Source organism: Rutidosis leptorrhynchoides, chromosome 3 (assembly GCF_046630445.1).
Source record: "Rutidosis leptorrhynchoides isolate AG116_Rl617_1_P2 chromosome 3, CSIRO_AGI_Rlap_v1, whole genome shotgun sequence".
Classification (NCBI taxonomy): domain Eukaryota; kingdom Viridiplantae; phylum Streptophyta; class Magnoliopsida; order Asterales; family Asteraceae; genus Rutidosis; species Rutidosis leptorrhynchoides.
The window spans coordinates 637,817,360-637,833,335 of NC_092335.1; positions in this window are offsets into that span (position 1 = coordinate 637,817,360).

A 15,976-nucleotide genomic window follows, 5' to 3' on the forward strand; every position below is an offset into this window, starting at 1 on the left:
ACTTCAGATGAATATAAGACTCAGCAAAATCTGTTGATGTCTTTGGTCACGAAAATAACCAATTTGGAGAATCAAGCTACTGAGGAGAAGAAGATCAGTAATGCTAAGATTGAATCATTGGTAGAAGAGAACAAGAGGTTATCTGATAGACTGGACCCTCAGAAGGAAAGGACAGATAAGTTGAAGAAGAAGTTTTTGGCGATTAAGAGTGCGAACAGGGAGAAGATGAAGAAGTTGAATGAAAAGATTGAACAGCTTACCTCTGGTAAAACAAAGTTGATTAAGGAGAGAGAAGAAGAGTATTCTTCTGATTTGGGAGAAGGTGATGAAAAAGATGATGAAGAAGATGCTGGAACTGGAGGACCCTCTTTTGATATACCGTTAGTGATACCTATTCGAAGTTTTAATGAATATGGTGAGGTCTTTACTGCTGAATATTATATGAATTATTCAAATGTTTTTAATGATGCAGAAAAGGGGGACACTCCACCAAGTGAGTTTCCTTTGGAACAGCTTGCTGCTCTGGCATATGACAGCGAAAACGATACGGAGAATGCAGAGTCAGTTGAAGCTGAAAACAAGGCTCCACAAGAAGAGTCATTGTCAAGTATCCCTCCCGAATCAATCCAAAATATCAACTTAAGTGATTTTGATAATTTGTTTGCTGGTGAGAAGAGTGAAGATTCTGTTGGTAAAGATAGTTTGAAAGAGGATGTGATTATCGAGTCCGAGGACGAATTTGTGACAGAATCTGATAGGACGAAGTTGAAATCGTTATGCCTTCGCTTGAGCCATACTCGCATCCGTCACTCAACACCTTAAGTGATTTCTTCAATCTAAGCTGTGAGGAGAAAAGAAAGAACTTAATTGAGTTAGAAAAGGCGAGGAAGGTATACAAACAACAAGTTAAAGAAGTGGATGTTATGATAGAAAGGAACAAGAAGATCCGACATGAGAAACTGCTCGTTGAGAAAGAGAGAAAAGAAACAGAATTGAAAGATAAGAAAATCCGAGCCGAACAAGCTAAAGCCAAGACATGGAATGAGATTAATGAATGGTTCAAACGTGATAGGGTTAAAGTGAATAGAAACGTTAAGGAAGACGAAGATCGTCAAAGTTTGTGGAGACAGAATGTTGTTAACCCTGATCAAGTAGATAAGCCAGAACTCGAGCCGAAGTTTGTTAGTTTCTATGAGAAAGGTAAAAGAACCAAGAAGTACTCCAAGGGTAAAATTTTGAATTGGGGCTATTTCAAGGAGATCAATTATTTTGCGATCAAGAGGGAAGAAGGAGTAGATTATATGGCACATCCAAGTCACTTCAAAACTCTACCGTACTTCGAGATCATGCAACTTGCTAAGCTGAAGATGTTGAACACTGAAGATTGTGACCTTTCCAGGTTGTTTCAAAGAAAACTCAGATATGAGTATAAGACAGGGAAATGGGACATCTTTAAGTCAACGGCAGCTAGGTTTTCCATACACCTGAAAAAGAAAAATTCTAAGGGAGGACCTATCCGTGTTGTTAAGTTCCGTCCAGCTAAGTATATGAAACAATCTCCCTTAATGCCATTACCCAAGGATATCGGTAAGAACTTCAGATGGTGGTTTTATGATGAGTTGTCGGAAGAAGCAGTGATCTTAACTGCAATTGAGAAGGATGATGGAAGCATACAGTTCGACAATGTGAGGATTCTAGATCCTATGTGGCTGAGGAACTTATCGAGATTTGATGTGGAGACTCTTCACCGCCATCACATTACATTCAGAGACGATCGAAAGGAGGAAGCTATGAGATATCAACGTATGATCGATTTCCTCTATGCATACCTCAACAGAGAAAGTGATGCTCAAAGCTCAAACCAAGTTCAAGCCAGCTGATGTGTGTTGAATACTGTGATGCTAGTTAGTAATTTTTGTTTGTTTTTGTTTTTGATGATGATGTATTTTGGAGAGAGAGAGAGAGAGAATCTGGATATGTAATTGATATTAGACTGATGCTACTTTTGGACTTATGTGTATTTCACGAACGTTTACTTTATTGTAATCGATGTTCTAGGTCCTAGGGGGAGTTGTTGATGCATGTTCTGTAAGTCCCTAGACATCTTGCCTACGTTTGTGATTAGTACTTCAGTTTATGGGATACCATGTTCGCTCGTTATTATCCTATCTGTGTTTGTATGTGGTTACAGGTACATGCAGGAACGTGATACGGATGTTTGACTATGTTAGACTTAGTCAGACATACGAGTGAAGCATCACTCATACGGCTGACAGGCTCATACGCACGGTTGATGCTGAGCTAAGTCATAATTATAACCTGAATGAGAAGACACGAGTGAGTGATCACCCGTACGACTGATGAAGCCAACTCGTACGTGTGATGGATGACTCGTACGGGTAAGTCAACAACAGGGGTATATAAAGTCTTATGTTCTTCATTTTAGGTTAAGCCTCTCTCACACACAATCACTCAGATCTGGTTCACCTGATCCGATTCTCTCTCAACCAAAATCACTCCTGGTAGTAAATAATAGCTCTAGGCATTAATCTAATCACAATCCTTGTTGTGGTTTGACTAATTTAATCCCAAAGAGCTACCCATATTCACTTTGATTGGTTTGATTCACTAATTCTGCCTTTATGTGAATTAAACCTATTGATCTCGAAGTTCCTAGTCATGTTTCATCACTTTACAAGAAGCTTTGGGAACACGTCAAGATATGAGTACCGCATATCACCCACAAACCGATGGAAAAAGTGAACGCACAATTCAAACCTTGGAGGACATGTTACGTGCTTGTGTTATTGACTTTGGGAAAGCTTGGGAGAAGCATTTACCTCTGGCAGAGTTCTCTTACAACAATAGTTAACATTCGAGCATCAAGGTCGCACCTTTCGAAGCTTTGTATGGCCGTAAATGTCGTTCTCCTATTTGTTGGGCCGAAGTAGGTGAAAAGCAAATCACCGGACCCGAACTCGTCCATGAAACAACCGAGAAGATTGTCCAAATCCAAGCAAGGTTCAAGACTGCCCGTGATCGCCAAAAGAGTCATGCCGACCTCAAATGTAAAGATCGCGAATTCCAAGTAGGCGACCGCGTAATGTTGAAAGTTGCACCATGGAAAGGTGTAATCCGTTTCGAAAAGCGTGGGAAGCTAAATCCGCGATATATTGGTCCTTTCGAAATCTTGGAGCGTATTGGACCCGTTGCTTACTGTTTGGATCTTCTGACTCAACTGAGTGCTGTTCATCCCACTTTTCACGTATCAAATCTGAAGAAGTGACTTGATGAAACAGAACTTGTCATAACTCTTGAGGAGCTTACAATAGATGACGAACTCCACTTCGTGGAAGAACCTGTTGAAATTACGGCACGTAAGGTCAAGACCTTGAAACACAACAAGATTCCAATTTTCTGAGTCCGTTGAAATGCTAAACGGGGACCCGAGTTCACTTGGGAGTGAGAGGATCAGATGAAGCAGAAGTATCCTCACCTCTTCACAACTCTACCGTCTACCTCAGCTTAAAATTTCGGGACGAAATTTTCTTTAACATGTGAGTAATGTAACGACCCGACTTTTTCGACTTGTATTAATTTTCACGAAATTGTGTATTTGTGCGTACTGAGCTATATTATATTCTGGGATTGTTTATTCATGATTAATTACTTCGTTTATATTTTAAAATGTGTTGCTAAGTACTTAGTTACTTAACTTGATCCCCGAATGCTTTTACGACCGTTAGTGTCACTTAACGTTTAGAGCGAGCTATGTACTTTGTACACGTTTAACTTTTGTCGTAATTGGAATATTATGACTACGTAATACTAATTGTTATTTTCTAATAACAATTACTTGGCTTATTGGTTGCTTAATTACGCTTAGTAATTTACTAATGCACACTAGTTAGTCTTAGTGGACTTTTTACCTTAATGGACTTAAGCCCACCCTACTCTAGTTAGTGGACTTTTAAATTAGCCCAATTTTAATAAGTTAATGACCCACTAATATGAAAGACAAAAACCATTAATAAGAGCCAACATACTAGCATTTTTGTTCACCATTACCATACATGTTGCAATGGGATCCCAACAATAAGCACCACCTTTAGACCACCACTAACTAAAAAGAAAAAAGGTGTCCCCCTTGTCCCTCCCCCCCTCCCCCCCCCCCAAAACCCACGGCCACCACCCCTCACCACCACTATAAATACCAAGCCTTGATAATCCATTTTACAGTTGATCTCATTCTCATTTTACACACACTTACTCTCTAATTTTCTCTCTAGTCTTTCTCACTCTAAAAAGTGTAAGCTTTAAATTTCTTCTTCTTCTTCTTCTCTTCTTATACACGACATCATCATCATCATTTAAGGGATCAAGCTTTTTAGCTTTTGATCTTGTTACATCTTATAGATTCAAACTTTGATTTGAATCCTTCAAGAACATGAAAGATTCAAGCTTTCTAGCTTTGGATCTTCATTACTTTATTAGATCTAAGTTTTCTAGCTTATGATCACTTCATTTTATTAAAAAGATCAAAACTTGTGTTTATGATCTTCAGGTAACTTGTAGATCTAGCTTTATGCTTTAAAGATCTTCAAGAACATAAAAGATTCAAGTTTTTTAGCTTTGGATCTTCATTACTTTGTTGGATCTAAGCTTTATAGCTTAAGATCACTTTGTTTTTGTTAAAAGATTAAAACTTGTGTTTGTGATCTTCATGGAACATGAAGATCTAGCTTCTTGCTTTAAAGATCTTCAAGAACATAAAAGATTCAAGCTTTCTAGCTTGGCAATCTCATAATCATTTGTTAAAGGATCCAACCTCTCTAGCTTAGGGTTCCATTACTTTGAATCATCAAATTTATGTCTTGTTTGTTTGATTTGAATCAAAGATTGTAGCTTTAGTCTTGAATAGAACTTGTATTTGTGTAAGACTAAGAACATGATGTAACCTTGGTTCATCATCCTTCCAAAGCTCTTAAATGAGTTGTATTACTTCTTAGTCTTGACATTGTGTGTTGATAGTTGAAACTTGGTCAAAGTGATGCTAAAACATCAAAGAGTTGTACACTTGAAGCTTACACGCATCAAGGATGAGAACCGTGATGAGCATCAAGCACCAAGAAACCCACCGGAGCACTTGTTTACTGTTTTTCAAGGTCTGATCAGACTCCTGAACTTCTGGAAAGTTCATTTTCAGATAGTTCGTTTCGAGTAGATGACTTTTCGTTTAAGACTCACCTAAATCCGATATACGGTTTAGGATTTATAGCCTTCCGAAAATCACTACGCCTTTGTAACGACGTGCTGAAAATTCTGACCTACTCGTGCTTGAACCGTCGCCACGGTCAAAAGACTTCGAGTTAGGATTTGGGATCGTTTACTGACTTAGTAACCTTTGACTTAGGTTGAGGACCTTTCAGACCGACTTACTACTTGCTTACTTTTCGTATCGACTTTTACCGCACATTCACTGTGAGTTATAGCTCCCTTTTTACTTTAACTATTTTTGGGACTGAGAATACATGCGCTTTTTATGTTTAACATACTAGACATGAGTACTTTAACTTTACATATGTGTTGGTGACATAACGGCATAAAGATTCCCCTTAGCACAGTAACGTTTAGTCATTGGTTTATGAACCGGTGAACGTGAATCTTAGATATGGATCCATAGGGTTTGACATCCCCACTCGAGCTAGTCGCGCTAGCATTTAATGGGTGTTTAATACTTCGAGAACATACGCACTCACCAAGTGTACTTTTAGGGGGTGATATTTATATTACTTGTTAAGTTAGTTACCGGGTGCCCACGGATAAGCATATACTTTTCATACTGTTTTGAATACGAAATCTCGTGGTCTACATTATATCGTTATTTACTAAAACTATAGCTCACCAACATTCGTGTTGACATTTTAAGCATGTTATTTCTCAGGTGCTTAGACGCTGTTGCTTCTGCTGTTAGACTTGCTGTTATAGACTCGCTGTGTTAGACTTCCGCTGCATTGTTTAAAGACGTCTCAATCATGGAACTTTTACTTTTGCATTCTCAACTTATGTTACATTTGAATAATGGTTTTGTAATGGCCTTTTTATGTCACGTACTTATTAATGCTTTCTATTCGTAGAAGCATGCTATCTTTTGTAAAACGTTATCTTTTCATGAATGCAAACTTGTTTTTAAATAGCATATAATGTTGTAACTGTGTAATGATCCTGTTGTTGATGATCCATATACGTTGATTTTGTACGGGGCGTCACACACGATTGGGACCCTTTTAGGGCTCCAAAACAGCCCCTAGGTTCCACTCACTTTTCTCAAAACCCTTAAATGTGCTTAAATGTGAGAGCTGAATTTTTCGGGTGGAATCAGGTAGGAACCTCGTTCCTAAAAGTGGAACCTCGTTCCAAAAAAGTGGAACCTCGTTCCAAATAAGTGGAACCAAGTTCCAAAAACTGGAACTAAGTTCTTGAATCAGCTTATTTAAGCTTCTGTTCAGATTTTGACATTTCAAGGGCAAAAACTCCAAAATTTCACTTGATTCATTCCTTATACTCAAGTCTTGATTATTTTGCATAAATTTGGACTTTTGGACTATTCTTGCCTTGAACCATCTTCTAATCAACAAATCATCACTTTCATACACTAATCTCATCAAAACGTAACCAAATAGAAAGGGATAGTTCGAGGATAACATGCGTAATTTGAGCAATATCAAACCCCCCACACTTAAGCCTTGCTTGTCCTCAAGCAAGCCTAAACTTAAACACATCTTCGTATATGTTGACGAACTTTGACTAATGAAACTTGCAATTTCAAGTATGGTCATTTCATAATTCAAACTTCCAAGACCGTTTCAAATAACTTGACAAGGTTCAAAGAATTACCTCCATGACTTTGCCAATCTTAAAATGATTAAATGATCTTTAATAACAATAACTTCAACTTTGACTTTGACCTTGAAGACTAGATCAATTTTGCATCTAATTAGGGTGGTCTTCAAGTCAAATTAGCATAAACTAACAAAAACTTCACAAACTTCAATCTTCTCAACCAAAACAAAATACAAACATCAAATTCAAACTTAAATTCTAAATTTTTCTTCAAAATTCACCATTAAACACTTAATTTACTCCAAAATCTTCTAGAAGGTTTCCAAATCACAAATTTTTTATTATATTCATCACCTTCATTAAATTCATTCAAGTATCAATTTTGTTAAGGTGAACCTTCTAAAAGGACTTCTCATAAGCTCAAATCAACCCAACAAAACAAATATGTCCATCATCCATCTCCTTATTAACAAACACTTGGATTACCTTACAATAAAACTTCAAACTTCAAGAACCTCGAAATGGTGGAACGGGTGGAACTTATTTTAGGTTCGTGGACCCTACTTCCTACATTAGCGCATCCATGCTAGTGAAAAGATATGTAAGAAGTAGATACTACATCTCCATGATACATTGCCGAGTGTGGCTTTCAAAACCTTTCTCGTGTTTCGAAATAGTCACACTGATAGCTATTGCCCCGGTATATCACAAAAGTGAACTACCTTCCGGTGTAAGGCGTTGAGATAATAACTATCTTGGGTGTAGGTATACGGTGGGTCTATTGCATGATACTTGAAAGACTTCACTTTCAAGCTTAGGTCTTTTGAAGCTCACTTTGACTTGGAAGACTTTACTTCCAAGTTTGGAAGACTTGACTTCTAAAGAAGAACATTGGCAGGATTTGACTCTCCCGGAAGTGTTTAAACACTTGGCCACTTCCCACATAACAAGATTTTATGCTTATGTTGAGAAAAGGTAGAAAGTAGATACTACATTTTTGTTAATTGATAGAACATATCCCAAAAGCCTTTGGGTGTCATAGCTTTTATCTATGAGTTGTGTTTTCTAGGAAACACTAGCACGTAGCTATTTGTTCCTAAAAAGGACAACACGGGTGAAGCTCAAGGCTCCTCTTCTCACGGTATGATATATCCGTCAAATTCATCATGAAATGATGAACCAACTAATGTCAATATGAAACGACATGGATTAGGAAGTCTCCCATGTCGAGTAGGACGAAGATTCGGAAGACTTTACTCCCTCAAACGAGTGGTTGTGAATCACTCAAAGCGTTAAAGTTTCAACCTTTAAACACTTTACTTGTTGCAAACATGGAAGACTTTACTCCCTTAAAAAGGATGTTTTGAATCATCCTTGAAAGCAAGTTATGGCTTAAGTTTTAAAAAGTTTTCAATAATTTAACTGAACACTTGCTAAAGTGATCGGGTCCTAAATACCTATCAATATCATCCTTAAGAGTAGAAGTTTACATGGATATTTGAGGTTTAAAATGCTAAGTTATGAGGTTTTTATAACGGGTATCGATTTGGGACGAACACGCGAAAAAATGGGTTTAAACGAAGAAAAAGGGTGTCAGCCGCATTTTTGCAGCTGGTGGGCGCATTTTGCGGCCGGGCTGAAATGCTGATTTTTAACAGGGTCTATATGGGCGCATTTTTGCGGCTAATTTTGCGGCTGTACCCGCATTTTTGCGGCCGTTACCGACATTTTACGGCTGGTGCTATTTTTGGATTGTATTTGAGTCCGATTTTGAGGGATTTTATGCTTTGGAAAGAATTTAACTCAAAGATATGAATAGGGGAGGTTAGGCTACGTTTTGGGGGTCTTCTACATTAGTTTGGAGAGCTCTAAACACACATCACAACATCATTAATCATCAAAGATCAAGGATTCAAGCTAGGATATTCAAGATTCTTCATCAAATCATCATGTTCATCATCACCAACATGAGTGGCTAGTCTCCTTTACTTTATTCCTTTTCATGAACAATTAGTATATGCATGTTTCATTCAAGTTTTGTGTGATTTTCAATAATTGTAACACTTAAGTCTTTCGTCTTATGAATATTGTGAATTGATCAAGTTTTATTGAATACAAGTTGATTATTGTTGATTATTGCAAGACCGTTATCGTTGCTTAACATATTGTGCTTAATCCACCTTAGTGTTAATTAGTTAAGGATAAAGACAAGTGTATAAGTGCCATAATAGTACCCAAGATAATCACTTTAGGATACCCAAGAGTTATTGTCTATGAGATTTGAGTAGAACTTGATAGCACACGACTTGATTGATGCATGCATGTCTAACTAGGATTGAAAAGGAGTAAAGGCTTTAATCCCATTGTTTACAACTCTTTGTTTTGCTTAATGTTTATGCTTTCAATCATTCAAATTACATTTCATTTAGTTTAATCACTTAGTGTAGTTAAGTACGTAGTTAATTACAAAACTAAATCCTGAGAATTGCTTGCTTTTAACCATAACTTCCCGTGGAACGAATCCTGCTTGCCCTAACTAAGTTAGAGTAATTAGGTACATTTTTGACCGGCCCTTCGACACAGATCAGAAAGTTTTTCAAAACCTCCTTAAATGTACCAAAACGGATCTTCAACCTCGGGTTTCAAAACCTCCTTAAAATCATCAATATCATACCCGCGAGGATTGTCATACACCTTAAAAGTCTTGGGTATGATATCTTCAACCTCATCTTCACTTTCACCATCACTATCATCATCACTGACAACTTTACCAACACCAAGTGGATTATCATAGATTGTAAAAATGTTAGGTGTTGGTAAAGTTTCAATTTTGTTATCACCTTCCTCATCATCTTCATTATCATCTTCACTATCTTCATTTTCAACCCCGAGTGGATTATCATAGATTTTGAAAATGTCGGGTGTTAGCAAAATTTCAACTAATTCATCATCTTCCTCATCGTCTTCAACTTCTTCATCACTTTCACTTTCTTCATCCTCTTTTTCATCATGCTCACTAAATTCTTCATCACTAACATCATCTTTATCATCATCATTATCATTATCTTCACATCATCTTTATCATAATCACTATCATTATCTTCATCCTTCTCCTCATCATTGGGTATCAAATATGTGGGTACTTGTGTACTCTCCACCACTTCGGTCTTGGCATAAAAGCTTTCATCATCATCATAAACTACCCAATTTCTTGATCGAGAAGTAGAGACTATGGGTGAGGTGGGTGGTGAAATGGTAGTGGATACAAAATCTTCAACTAAAGGGAGCATGGAACTCACAGTTTTTTCTAAGCTTTGAAATGAAGCTTGGTGAATTTCTAAAATTTTCCTCAAATCTCTTCTCTCTTGAATTAGAGCCTCCATACGGTTAAGGTGGGTGCTCATGGTGTTTAAGAATAACTCTAGTAAATTCGGATCAATCTCCTCTTGTTGTTGATTTAGAAATTGAAATTAAGGAGAATCCCATGTCGAGTTATCCCCCTCATAAAAATAGTCCATTGGTTGACCAAAAGAGTCAAAATTAGAAATGAGACCATTATCACAAGGTTGATCCATAGAAGAAAAATTATTCATAGAATTGTAATCATAATCCCCGCTTGGATAACTCCTATCATAAGTATCACAATAACCATTCGGCTCGAAATTAGCTTGCCATCATGTAACTGTTGTCATTCATACACCCATTATCATGATTACCCATGTAACCATCATTCACATACCCATAATCATCATTCATACCCATATAAGCTTCATTGTTCATGCCCATGTACCCGTTATCATCATTCATTCCCAAATAACCATTATCCAAACCTATGTGACTTGAGTCTCCCATCAATTGTTGATCATAATACGAAATTCTTGACATCAAGTAGTCACACAAAGCATCATATCCCGCCATATAGCCTAATCACACCACAAACAAGCAAGCGTTTTCCGAACACAATCAAATATAAACAAAAAGTAACCTTTGCAAGAATGAAGTTCTTACAAAAGGATCGAACAACGACTAGCAAATATTTCAAAATCCAATTAAAAACCGCTCCCAGCAGCGGCGCCAAAAAGTTGATGGTAACATTCGTGTATACAACTTTTAATAATAATATAAACAATGATAAAACACATAACCAATTAACACAAACGCCCGGGCAATAATAACCCGATCATTAAAGCAACTAGCAAGTATTCAGTCAAGGTTCGTTCTACAGGGAGCAATTTACATGAATCTAAAACACTAATAATTATCCTAAGTTGATTGGGAGGTTTTAAGAAAGATTTGATGTTGATTAAACTAATATTAACCTAAGAGAGATTAACAAATAAGAGAAAAATGTGTCCACTTGATTATTCAACATTTTTGTCATGGATTAACCCTTTCATTTGTAACACAATGATGTTTTAAACATAAAGTTTTATTTCAATCTCCCAATCTTCATAAAACTTTGAATCAATCAAAACTCATTAACTCCCGTAAACTCATTTTAAAAGATTACAACTATGTTATGAGTGAAATCATTGAAACTTCGGTTTTGAATTAAAATCCTTAAATTATCAAAATCCCTTAAGATAATCAAACACTACCATGTTGAATAAAAGCCAATTGAAAACCAATCTAAATCAAGAACCCAGTCCATTGAAATCCCCAATTTGTTTGTCTAGATCACCAAAGGTGTTGAAGTACAAATCATTTTGCTAATCAAATCCCTAAGAAAAGCTTGATAACTTGTAGAATAAAAGTAAAGCTTTCAACAAGACTGATTGCGAGCTTGCCATTTTTTTTAGCCACATTCGATGCTTCAGTAGATTCTAACATAGCTAAATCTTTAAGAATCAGAGATCTAGAAGCTACCAGAGTACTTGGGCCGGAGGCAATAAGCAATTGGTCATCTATATCTTTAAGGCGATTCGAGAGGGAAACACGATCTAACACAACTTGAGATTGTTTATTTTGGTTCCACTCTTTTAAGGCATTCTTTACCCTTTTTAGTTTGTCCTTAAAACGAATTTGGGGATTGGAACTTAAGTAAACATCTACCCACTTATAGTAGTTGGTTGGTTAATTCAATTAGCCTTTTATTGACATTTTTATCATATTTGAGCACTCATATTATCATAAATCATTTCTCTATTACTTTTAAAAAAAAATCTATCATAAGTTGCAATATGAAGGAGCACACCTATAACAACCTAAAAAAAAAAAAAAAAAAAAAAAACACTTACCTCGAAAAATTTAAGAGAAACAGAGTTAGGCATTTTATCAAACACCTTATATACGTTTATATTTCTTTCTTTTTAGCAACTCATATTTCTGCTCAACAAAGCGTGATTACTACATTAAAAAAAAAAAAAAAAAAAAACCTGTAGTAGCAGCTGTACGTAGGTGGGAAGGAAATAGCAAAAGTATACATAAATTAGCATTTATAGCTGGCAAGACACTCATTAATAGAAGTATAAAGGCTGGAAAAAAATCATACCAGACTTGAACCTAACCAGTTGAAGACCTACGGATGTAACATCCCTAATATTTAAGGGATCATGAGTACAAAGTCCTTGGTGTGTAGGGACTATAGGAAAGTGTTTAGAGAAGTGGAGAGGTTAAAAGTGTGCAAGCCCAAACTTATAATAATACCCGGAAGAGTTCTAACTCATTGTAGACAAATCTATACTATTTTTTTATCTTATAAATTTCTAAATTTATGATGTCAATTTTTCTTAGGTGACACCATCTTGTGCAATGACTTGCAAAGTGTCAACATATAAAGGTTACTGATGATGTCATACAAATATATTTAAATATCTTATATTGTTGCTTTCCATTCCAAATTTCCGAAAGCTATTAAAATTAAAATTTTATTGCTATTAAATAATTAAATCTATGGTAGATATGTATGAAATGTATACGTTAACATGGACAACCATGTATAATATGTGGAAGCACCTAAAAAAAAGGTAACTTCTGAAAAACACAGACTGTGTAGCAAAGTAAGGTGAGGAACATGATTACTTTGTTCAATTTGTGTCTTCTTAACATGTAGTCATAAGGCTATAAATAATAATTAGTGAAACATTTGTAATTATTGACTTATGAGTTTATTACAGATATCTAAATATTTATTTTAGTGTATTTGAAGTATTGACTAAAGCTAAAGGTGTCAATTTTGACCCATTTATCTTCAAGTGGATGTTAATGTGTATAGAAAATCTTCAACTACATGGGTATTGAAAACACCTATTTTATCCTATTCTTTTTTAAGAAACTTTGTGTGCCAATTTTGATTGCACATGTTATATAAGATTAGGAAACTTAGAGGAAGTTATGTTTTAGGTATTTTATAAGGTTCTATTGTGTTAGTGTCACAAATCGTTTCTTGATCACTAATCAAGATATGTTTTGATGCAGGAAGAAAAGTTGTAATCTTTTTAACAAGGTAAAGGGACATCTATTTATCTAAATCAAGAACAACGGAGCAATAGTGAAGTTAATATGTTGATGTATCAAAATGAAATTATAACAAGGGATAGGCTTATAGGCATGTAACTTTCTTAATTTTGTTTTATATATAGTCTTTGTTTTGCTCGATTTTATTAGTTTAGGGGTTTTAGTTCTATATCTTCAAAAGATGATTTGTAAACAAATATGAATCAAGTAGCTTAGTTATATTTGTATGCTAATAGATATTTTTGTTATCACTCTCACTGTATAACTAACGCACTATAACTTTGGCAATTTCAAATGATTTATGTGTCAATATACTAACATAATCTAACTTTGATTTTGGGTGAAATTACATAATGCTATTTATTTGTCACATACATTGTTATTATTATTATTAGTAAGTTAGTAATGAGTTTTGAATAATGTGAGTTAGATGATAAAATGATTTGATTTTACTGATGTGGAGATGTTGAAATATAAAGATGTAATGACTAAGGATGGATCACATGAGCAGTGTTTTCTTTATACTCAAGAAGGTTTTTGTTTTATTTATACTCGAAGGTTTTTTCTGGTCATTGAGTTTACTCTATAGTTTTGTCCTTATTGGTTTACAGTGCAGTGCACATCACAAGTGTAAGTAATGAAATAGTGGGACAAATCACGTAATTGGTTTAATGTGTAATACTACGTATTTTTTTTTCATCACGTTAATTTGAACCAGTTTAACCATTATTAATGTTTTTGTGTAATTGTGCTCATCTGAATTTCTTTTTGATGTACGATAGAGATCTTATCTGGTATGGTTTGTTAAAATACAATGCAAATTTAGATAATATGGAATTAGTAATGTATATAAATATCTAGATATTAAAATGTAAAAGAAATATCTAGATATTAATATATATATATGAAGAAAAATCTAGATGTTAAAATGAAAAAAATCTAGATATTTTTATGTGGTAAAAATATCTAGATATTTATTCATGGAAAAATCTAGTGTGTAGAAGTTTCCATGGAGTAGTATAAATATGGGTGTTGATTTCATTTGTGAGTAAGGTGTGAGTAAGTGAAGTGTGAAGTTGTGAGAGTGAAATAAGAAGTGAGTTGTGAAGAAGAGAAGAAGAGTGTGAGTTAGCGAAAGTAGAGAAGATAAAGCTTGTAAGTAATATTGTAATTGTAATTTAATATAAGTGTTTTTGTTAAGTTTCCCGATCAAGCCTTAGTTTGTGTTTAAGTTCTTAGTGCACTTTTGTTGTTCTTATTATATGGTCGGCTCTGCCGCCTAAGTAATACATGGTCGGTTATACCGCCTAAAGATATATGGTCGATACTGTCGCCTAAGTACATTGTGCACTAAGGATTTATAAAATTAAAGGCTAACCAACGTCAAAGTGTTGGTTTAGTGAGTCTAGTATAGTCTAGATCCTCTATAGTGGTGTGTTGGGCTCGTCGAAGCTTCCAACAATTGGTATCAGAGCGGGTCGTTCGGGACCATTGCTAGTGGAGGTACTCATCGGTAAACGTTGGACGTTTACATCGACTTGTTTTCACCAAGGCTCTAAGGGAGATTCTGTCGGAGCACAGTTAGGAACTGTGAAAGCTCATCGGTCAGGGACCAAGCTTATTGGACGTTGGACGTCATGATGGCAGATCTTGCAAGTACGAGCAGTGGAATCAAGAGTCTCAATAACCACAACTATGGTTATTGGCGGACTTGTATAGAATCCTACCTACAAGGACAGGATTTATGGAAAATAGTTGCTGGCAGTGACACAACGCCTCCACCGAAAGAAAATGCTGAAGCCTTAAGAAAATGGAACATCAAGGCCGGGAAGGCTTTATTTATATTGAAGACTACAATCGAGGAGGATCTATTAGAGCACATCCGTGACGAGAAAACACCAAAGGCAGCGTGGGAAACTTTTGAAAAATTATTTTCAAAGAAGAATGAAGCACGCCTCCAGCTCTTGGAAAATGAGCTCGCGGGTATCTCACAGGGAAGTCTGTCTATTTCTCAGTATTTCACCAAGGTGAAATCTATTTGTCGTGAGATATCTCAACTTGCTACTGAAGAGAAAGTGAGTGATGCAAGGATGAAGAGAATTATCATCCATGGCTTAAGATCCGAGTATAATGGATTTATAGCCGCTGTGAGAGGATGGCCTACTCAACCATCATTAATAGAGCTGGAGAATCTATTGGCTAATCAAGAGGCATTAGCCAAGCAGATGAATGAAGTAACTATAAAAGACGGAGAAGATGCACTCTTCACCAATAAGAAGAAAGCAACATCTCGAAGACAAGAGGCGATGAAAGAAAGTAAGACATATGGATAGAAGGGCCACCCAAAATCAAAAGGCAACGCTTCAGGGGGAGCTCAACAAGGAAGAAGAGATCATCGCCAACAATATGGGGAAAATGATAAGAGAAAGAATGGTGAATGCTTCAATTGTGGCAAGAAGGGTCATTTTGCTCGAGATTGTAGATTCCCCAGAAGGCGAACTTTCGAAGGAAATGTGTCCGCCGCAAGAGATGAGAAGAAAGAGGTCACATTCGAAGCAACCATTAATGAGGAAACATGGGATGCAGAAGCTGGACTCTCTGTTGAAGCTGACATAGATGATCAAGCTCTTACAACAACTTTAAAGTCAAAAATAAACTACAAAGATGATTGGAACAT